Consider the following 7,674-nt stretch of genomic DNA (forward strand, 5'->3'; position numbering starts at 1 on the left):
CCTAGAATTCAATAAAAACGAATGCACAACATACCCAAATTTATAGAACACTAAGAAAGCATTGCTAAGAGGAAATTTTATAGCACTAAATGCCCACATAAAGAAGATAGAGAAATTGCACACAAGTGACTTAACAGCACACCTTAAAGCTCTAGAACAAAAAGAAGCAAACTCACCCAGGAGAAACAGATGCCAGGAAATAATCAAATTGAGAGCTGAAATCAATAAAATGGACACAAAGAGAACAATACAAAGAATCAATGAAACAAAGAGTTGGGTCTTTGAGGAAATCAATAAGATAAGCATGCCCTTATATATATTAACCAAAAAGCAGAGAGAGCATCTAAATTAAGAAAATCAGAAATGAAAAGGGAGTTATAACAACAGACAATGAGGAAATTCATAGAATCAACAGGTCATACTTCAAAAATCTGTACACCACAAAATTGGAAAATCTCAAAGAAATGGATGATTTTCTGGATAGGTATCACATACCTAAGTTAAATCAAGACCAGATAAACTATTTATATAATACAATCATCCCTACAAAATTAGAAATGTTCATTAAAAGTCTCCCAACCAAAAAAAGCCCAAGACCAGATGGTTTCAGCACAGAATTCTACCAGATTTTCAAAGAAGAACTAATACCAATGCTCTTCAAATTCTTCCACACAATAGAAACATAGGAAACATTACCAAATTCTTTTGTATGAAGCTCCAGTTACCCTGATACCCAAACAACACAAAGATGCAACAAAGAAAGAGAATTACAGACCAATCTCCTTCGTGAACATTGATGCAAAAATACTTAATAAAATACTAGCTAACAAAATCAAGGAACACATCAAAAAAGTTATCTACCATGATCAAGTAGGCTTCATCCCAGAGATGCAAGGGTGGTTTAACATACAAAAATCTGTCAATACAATACACCGTATAAACAAACTGAAAGATAAAAACCACATGATCAGCTCATTGGATACTGAAAAGGCATTTGTCAAAATTCACCACCCCTTCATGATAAGGGTTTTAGAGAGATCAAGAATACAGGGAACATACCTAAACATAATAAAGGCATTTTACAGCAAGCCAACAGCCAACATCAAGTTAAACTGAAAGAAATTCAAAGTGATTCCTCTAAAATCAGGAACAAGACAAGGCTGTCCACTCTCCTAATACTTATTCAATGTAATGCTTGAAGTTCTAGCTAGAGTAATAAGATAACAAAAAAAGATCAAGGGGATACAAATTGGAAAAGAAGAAGTCAAACTTTCATTATTTACAGATGATATGATAGTATACATAAGTGACCCTAAAAATTCAACCAGGGAACTCCTACAGCTGATAAAGTCCTTCAGTAAGGTGGCAGGAAACACGATTAACTAAAAAATCAGTAGCCCTCCTATGTACAAATGATAAATGTACTGAGAAAGAAATCAGAGAAACATTACCTTTTACAATAACCACAAATACTATGAAATACCTTGGAGTAACTCTAAGCAAGTGAATGATGTGTATGATAAGAACTTTAAGTCTCTGAAAAAAGAAATCAAAGAAGATATCAGAAAATGGAAAGATCTCCCACATTCATGGATAGGAAGGATTAACATAGTAAAAATGGCAATCTTACCTAAAGCAGTCTACAGATTCACTGCAATCCCCATCAAAATCCCAGCAAAATTCATCATAGACTTGGAAAGAACAATGCTTATCTTTATAAGGAAGAACAAAAAACCCAGGATAGCTAAAAGGATCCTGTATAATAAAGCAACATCTGGAGGTATCATGATACCTGACCTCATGCTCTACTATAGAGCTATAATAATAAAAAACTGCTTGGTACTGACATAAAAACCAACATATGGACTAATGGAATCAAATTTAAGACCCTGACATTAATCCACATACCTATGAACCTACAATTTTTGACAAAGAAGCCAAAACAGTACAATGGAAAAAAGAAAGCATCTTCAACAAATGTTGCTGGCATGACTGGATGTCAACATGCAGAAGACTGCAGATAGATCAATATCTTACACCATGCACAAATCCAAAGTCCAAGTGGACCAAAGACCTTTACATAAATCCAGTTACACTCCCATTGGCACAGGAGACCACTTCCTAGATATAACACCCAGTAGCACAGACACTGAGAGTGACAATTAATAAATGGAATATCCTGAAACTGAGAAGCTTTTGTAGAGCAAAGGACACAGTCAATAAGACAAAACAATAGCCTACAGAATGGGAAAAAATCTTCTCTAACCCCACATGTGATAGAGGGATGATCTCCAAAATATATAAAGAACTCAAAAAGCTAGGCTTCAAAATACTGAACAATGCAATTTAAAAAAATGGGCTACAGAGCTAAATAGAGAATTCTCAATGAAGGAATCTCAAATGGCACCTGGCTGTGGATCTCTGTATCTGCCTCCATCAGTCACTGGTCAAAGGCTGTATGATGACAGCTAGGTTATTTGCTAGGCTGGTCACCAGAGTACCAGCAGACCAAGGTGGTGTCAAACTTGTGAATTCCCCAGCAGCCTGCCTCTTCCTTTTCCCATGATGTCCTCATCTATCATGGTATCTTCCTCCCTGCCCTCCCACTCTATCACTGTTCCAGCTTGACCCTCCCATTTCCCTATGTTCTCATCCCCCACTCCTCGCCCTCCGCCCACACGCACCCAGTCCATCATGTAGATCTCTCCTCCATGTGTCCCTCCTAGCATCTTTTCCTGTTAGATAGCCCCTCTGGAGTTGTGGGTTGTAGTCTGCCCATCCCTTCCTTCACATTTAGTATCCACCTATGAGTGAGTACATACTATGTTTGTCCTTCTGAGTCTGGGTTACTAGGCTGAGCTCCGGGAATCCAGTTAATGAGAGAGAGGAGAGATACTGCAGGTGAGGGACGTTGAGATCATGATGGGAGGATGTGAAGAGATGACTGGCCACACTAGTGGAGGCCCATGAACTGTGGACTGGTGGCTGTGGAGCCCCCATGGGGCTCTACTAGGCCCATTGGATATAGAAGACATTTGTTTGGCTCAAACTGTTTGGGGGGCATCCAGGCAGGAGGATTGTGATGTGTCCCTGGTCTGTGAGCAGGCTTCTGGAATCCGGTGCCTGTGGTGTGACACCTTGCACAACCTTGGCACAGTGGGAACGGGCTTAGATCTGCCTAGGCTCAGTATGCTTGGCTCTGCTGACTCCCTATGGGAGACCTCAAATTGGGGCATGTGGGAATGCGGGGTGACTTGGGAGAGAGGGATAAGGGTGGATAGTATGTGGAGTGAGTAGAAAATTACTTAGCAAAGAAAAATGGGAAAAAAATGAGACAAAGAAAAGAAAGAATCTCAAATGGCTGAAAGCCATTTAAGGAATTGCTCAACATCCTTAATCCTCAGGGAAATGCAAATAAAAACAGCTCTAAGATACCATCTTACACCTGTCAGAATTGCTAAGATCAAAAACACCAAAGATAGCCTATGTTGAAGAGGATGTAGAGCAAGGGAACACTTTTCCACTGTTGGTGGATATGCAAATGTGTACAGCCACTCTGGAAATCAGTATGGCAGTTTCTCAGAAAATTGGAATAAGTCTTCCTCAAGACCCAGCTATACCACTCTTGGGCATATACTCAAGGAATGCTCAATCTTACCACAAGGACACATGCTCAACTTTGTTCATATCAGCATTACTCATAATAGCAAGAACCTGGAAATAACCTAGATGCCCCTTAACTAAGAGAATGTGGCACATATATACAATGGAGTACTACTTAGCAGCAAAGAACAATGACATCATGAAATTTACAGGCAAATGGATGGAATTAGAGAATATCATCCTGAGTAAGGTAACCCAGACTCAGAAGGACAAACATAGAATTTACTCACTAATAAGTGGCTACTAGATGTGAGGGAAGGGATGGCCAGACTGCAACCCACAGCTCCAGGGAGGCTAGCTAACAGAGAAAGACTCTAGGAGGGACACATGGATGACCTAGCGAAGGAGAAGTGGATGAGATCTAAATGAGCAGACTGGGTGTGAGAGGGCGGCAGAGGGTGAGTAGGGGATGAGAACATAGGGAAATGGGAGGGTTGAGCTGGAATAGGGACAGAGTCAGAGGAAAGGGAGGGAGATACCATGATAGATGAGGCTATCATGGGAATAGGAAGAGGCAGGGTGCTGGGGAGGCTCTCAGGAATCCACAAGTTTGATACCACCTTGGTCTGCTGGCATTGGTCCAGAGGGTGGATGCCTGGACTGGTCTACTCTGGTGACCAGCCTAGCAAATAACCTAACTGTCATCATAGAGCCTTTGTACAGTGACAGATGGAGGCAGATACAGAGATACACTGGTGGGACATAGGATTCCTGAGGGGTCCTGAACAGTCCAGTTTCTGAATTTTTCAATTTGTGTTAGGTTTTCACCCCCAAATTTTAATCTCAAGGATAGAAGAAGGACCACTAACCCAAAAAATAAGTGACAAATTAATGAAAGCAAGCATTTTTTATTCATGCAAACAAGCTACCTCCCTCTAAGTCAGAGTTCCACTAGCCAGTCTTAGACATGAGTAACATGAGGTTTTTACAGCTCAGGATTTGAGGGTTTCTAAAAGGGCAATTTGGAAGGCAAAATAGGTGGGGTTACAGGAGCAAAACATAAGCATAAATGAAGCATAAGTCAAAATGGCCTTAAGAAACAAAGACATGATTGCAAACTGGTCACAAGATAGGCATAACAACAGATAGTCTTAAAAATATTTTGCCACAAATGTAGGCTTTGGAGATAGTTATAACTTTTCAAAACAAATACAAGATTTCCATTTCCTGAAAAAAGCAACACATGACTATGTGTAGTTATGATTGTAGGTGGAGTGTAGCACAATCTTTGAGGAACAGAAGATTAATCATAAACAGGAATGAATGTAGTTTGACTGAATCATAATATGGCTTTTAAGCATAAGGTGGAGGCAGGCTGGTTAATCAGCTAACTTGTTATGGGTATGTTCTGCTCCTGTAACCTCAACTATTTTGCCCACCAAACCTCTATCAGAAACCTCACTCTGAGATATGAAAACTTGTCTTTCTCACATTAAAGCTGAACTCTCAAAGAAAAACTAATGGTGAGGAAGCCTGTGTACAGGAAACAAAAAGCTTGGTTTATTGAATTGCTTAATTTCACTACTTTGGCTATAATGATTTGGATTAGTGGTCCTTTGCTTTTCATCTTTGAGATTAGATGTATATCAAAGCATAGGGAGAGCTGGTGCTTCCTATACATCTGTTACCTCACAATGACACCAGTCATTGGATTTTATTAACAAAATTGGACATTCTTTGTTTGTTAATTCCTTACTAAGTGTGAATATTTTCTCCCTGATTTCCATTAAAGTGATTCAATTACTTTCATTCTGTTGTCCATTTGAATATTTGCCACACAATGTCTCTTAACTCCACAATTCTTTATGTTTGAAAAAATATGCCTGCCAATGTCTTTCTTTTTATAAAGCTTGATGATACATAGCTCTTTGCATAATTGTGTTTTCACTATATAATAAACCTCTTATCATGTAAGAACAGAAATATCCTCATTGTTGTGGAGATACATATTCATTTTATGCTTAAAATTCAGATTAGATATGCATGGGTTTCCTTCATGTTGTTGCAAGAGTAGTTAAAGTCATTTTATCTTCCATATGACTAGAAATTAGAAGTTCATTTTAAAATTTAAAACACAACATCTTTTCCATTTGAACTTACTGGTCATTGTTTCTGCAACAGTACCTTGGACTTACTGCTAATATTGACATTTTAAAGCAAAGTTTTGCAACTTCTTTCAATAAATATATATAATTAAATACATCAGCAGTTTCACTGAAAAATATTTTTTATAAATAGTTTTTTCATTTTTCTTTATTAAGAAATTTTCTACTCACTCTATATACCATCCATAGATCCCACCTCTTCTCTCGTCCCACTTCCCAGCCCTCCCTCCCAAGCCAGCTCACATCCCCACATCTCTCAAATCAAGGTCTCCCATGGGTAGTCAACAGATCTATGCACACTGAGCCTAGGCAGGTCCAAGCCCCTTCCCACTGCACCAAGGCAGCAAAAGGCGTCACACCACAGGCACTGCATTCCCAAAAGCTTGCACCTATCCCCCTGCCTGTACGCCCCCCCAAACAATTTGAGACAACCATCTTCCTTATCCAGAGGGTATAGTCCAATCCCATGGGGGCTCCACAGACACTAGTCTACAGTTCATGAGCTTCCACCAGTGTGGACCATCATCTCTGTATGTCTTGCCATCATGATCTCAATGTCCCCTGTCTGCAGAATCTCTCCTCTCTCTCATTGATTGGATTCCCAGACACATTTCAAAGTTCCTAATGCATGCCTTCAGTGTGTTGGACTGTCTGAACAAAGGGCAGTTTCATAAAAAAGGAAAACAGCAAGCACCTTCTTTTCTTTTTCATGGAGGCCTGCTCTGGTATGTCTTAGGAACTTCTAATTATTTTTTGTGATGCCTGCTTCTGTCTCTGTTCTAGTTTGTGGCATCCTGATCTGGTGAAAGGGGGAGGCATATCTGATGAGGTCCAACATCCACTCATCAAGGGCAAGAAGGGAGAGATTTCACAGCCCATATTGTAATTTCTGTTTACTTGGGAGTTGGTTCAGAACCATTTGTTCTTTTTCTGAACTGAATTGGGATGCTGGAGATGCCCTTATGAGAATGGGGGGGGGCAATAAGTCATGGATGTCTGGCACCTGAGTAAACGTTGTCAGCGTTACTATATAAAGGCCATACTCTGAGGAACACCGAGGACCTTCTGGAGTTCAAGGAAGCAAGTGACTGGATAGGCACAACATAGAATGCTAGGCATCACCCAGAGCTGAGACAGAAATCAGAGAGGCCTTGAACCAGGAAAGTAAAAACCTAAGAAGCCTCTGGTGGGTTCCTAATGTGTGGCTTGTGAATGGAATCAACTGAGAAAAATCCTCTTATTTCTTAAAAAGCTTCTTTTTTGAATGATTAAACCCTGGAAAACCCCAATGGTTGCTGTCATGGTCCCTGCTGATGTGTTCAATTGTTCTCACTGACTCCATGTCTTGTACATTTTGTGTGTTGGTTTACGTTTTTCTGTCTCTTTCCCTTGTATGTGTTCCTGTGCTGCACACACACATGGGAGCCAGGCCAAGCTCGAGCTGCCATCACTCCCACACTACTGGGCTGGAGTACTTCAGACACCCTCCTCCACAGCATGCCACTCTAGGCAGTTTTATGGATCCCCTGCCCCAGGACCAACTCCTCTGCTGCATATTCCCATGGCTACTTCAATTATCAAGACATAACATTTTTATGGTCACTGGGTTCAGTTTAACAATGATTCAAATGTCTCCTGAGATGGGTATGTGAAAATATTGTTCTATGTTGTTCTGATGTATTGAACATGTAGTACTAGAGTTGAATAGTTTCTGTCCTATGTCAGAGAAGCCACCTAACTTTGTGGGAGAAAACGAGGAAAGCAAAGCAGCTGAAAAATTAGAATGATGGTTTTGTTTAGCTGTCAAAATTTGCTAAGATGTAAACCTCATCCCAAAATGTATAAGACTATGATATGAGCTTTTTTGTACCTCAGAATTTAAGTTTATCATATATAGTTTAATATA

This window comes from Onychomys torridus, chromosome 19 (genome assembly GCF_903995425.1).
Source record: "Onychomys torridus chromosome 19, mOncTor1.1, whole genome shotgun sequence".
In the NCBI taxonomy this organism is placed as follows: Eukaryota; Metazoa; Chordata; class Mammalia; order Rodentia; family Cricetidae; genus Onychomys; species Onychomys torridus.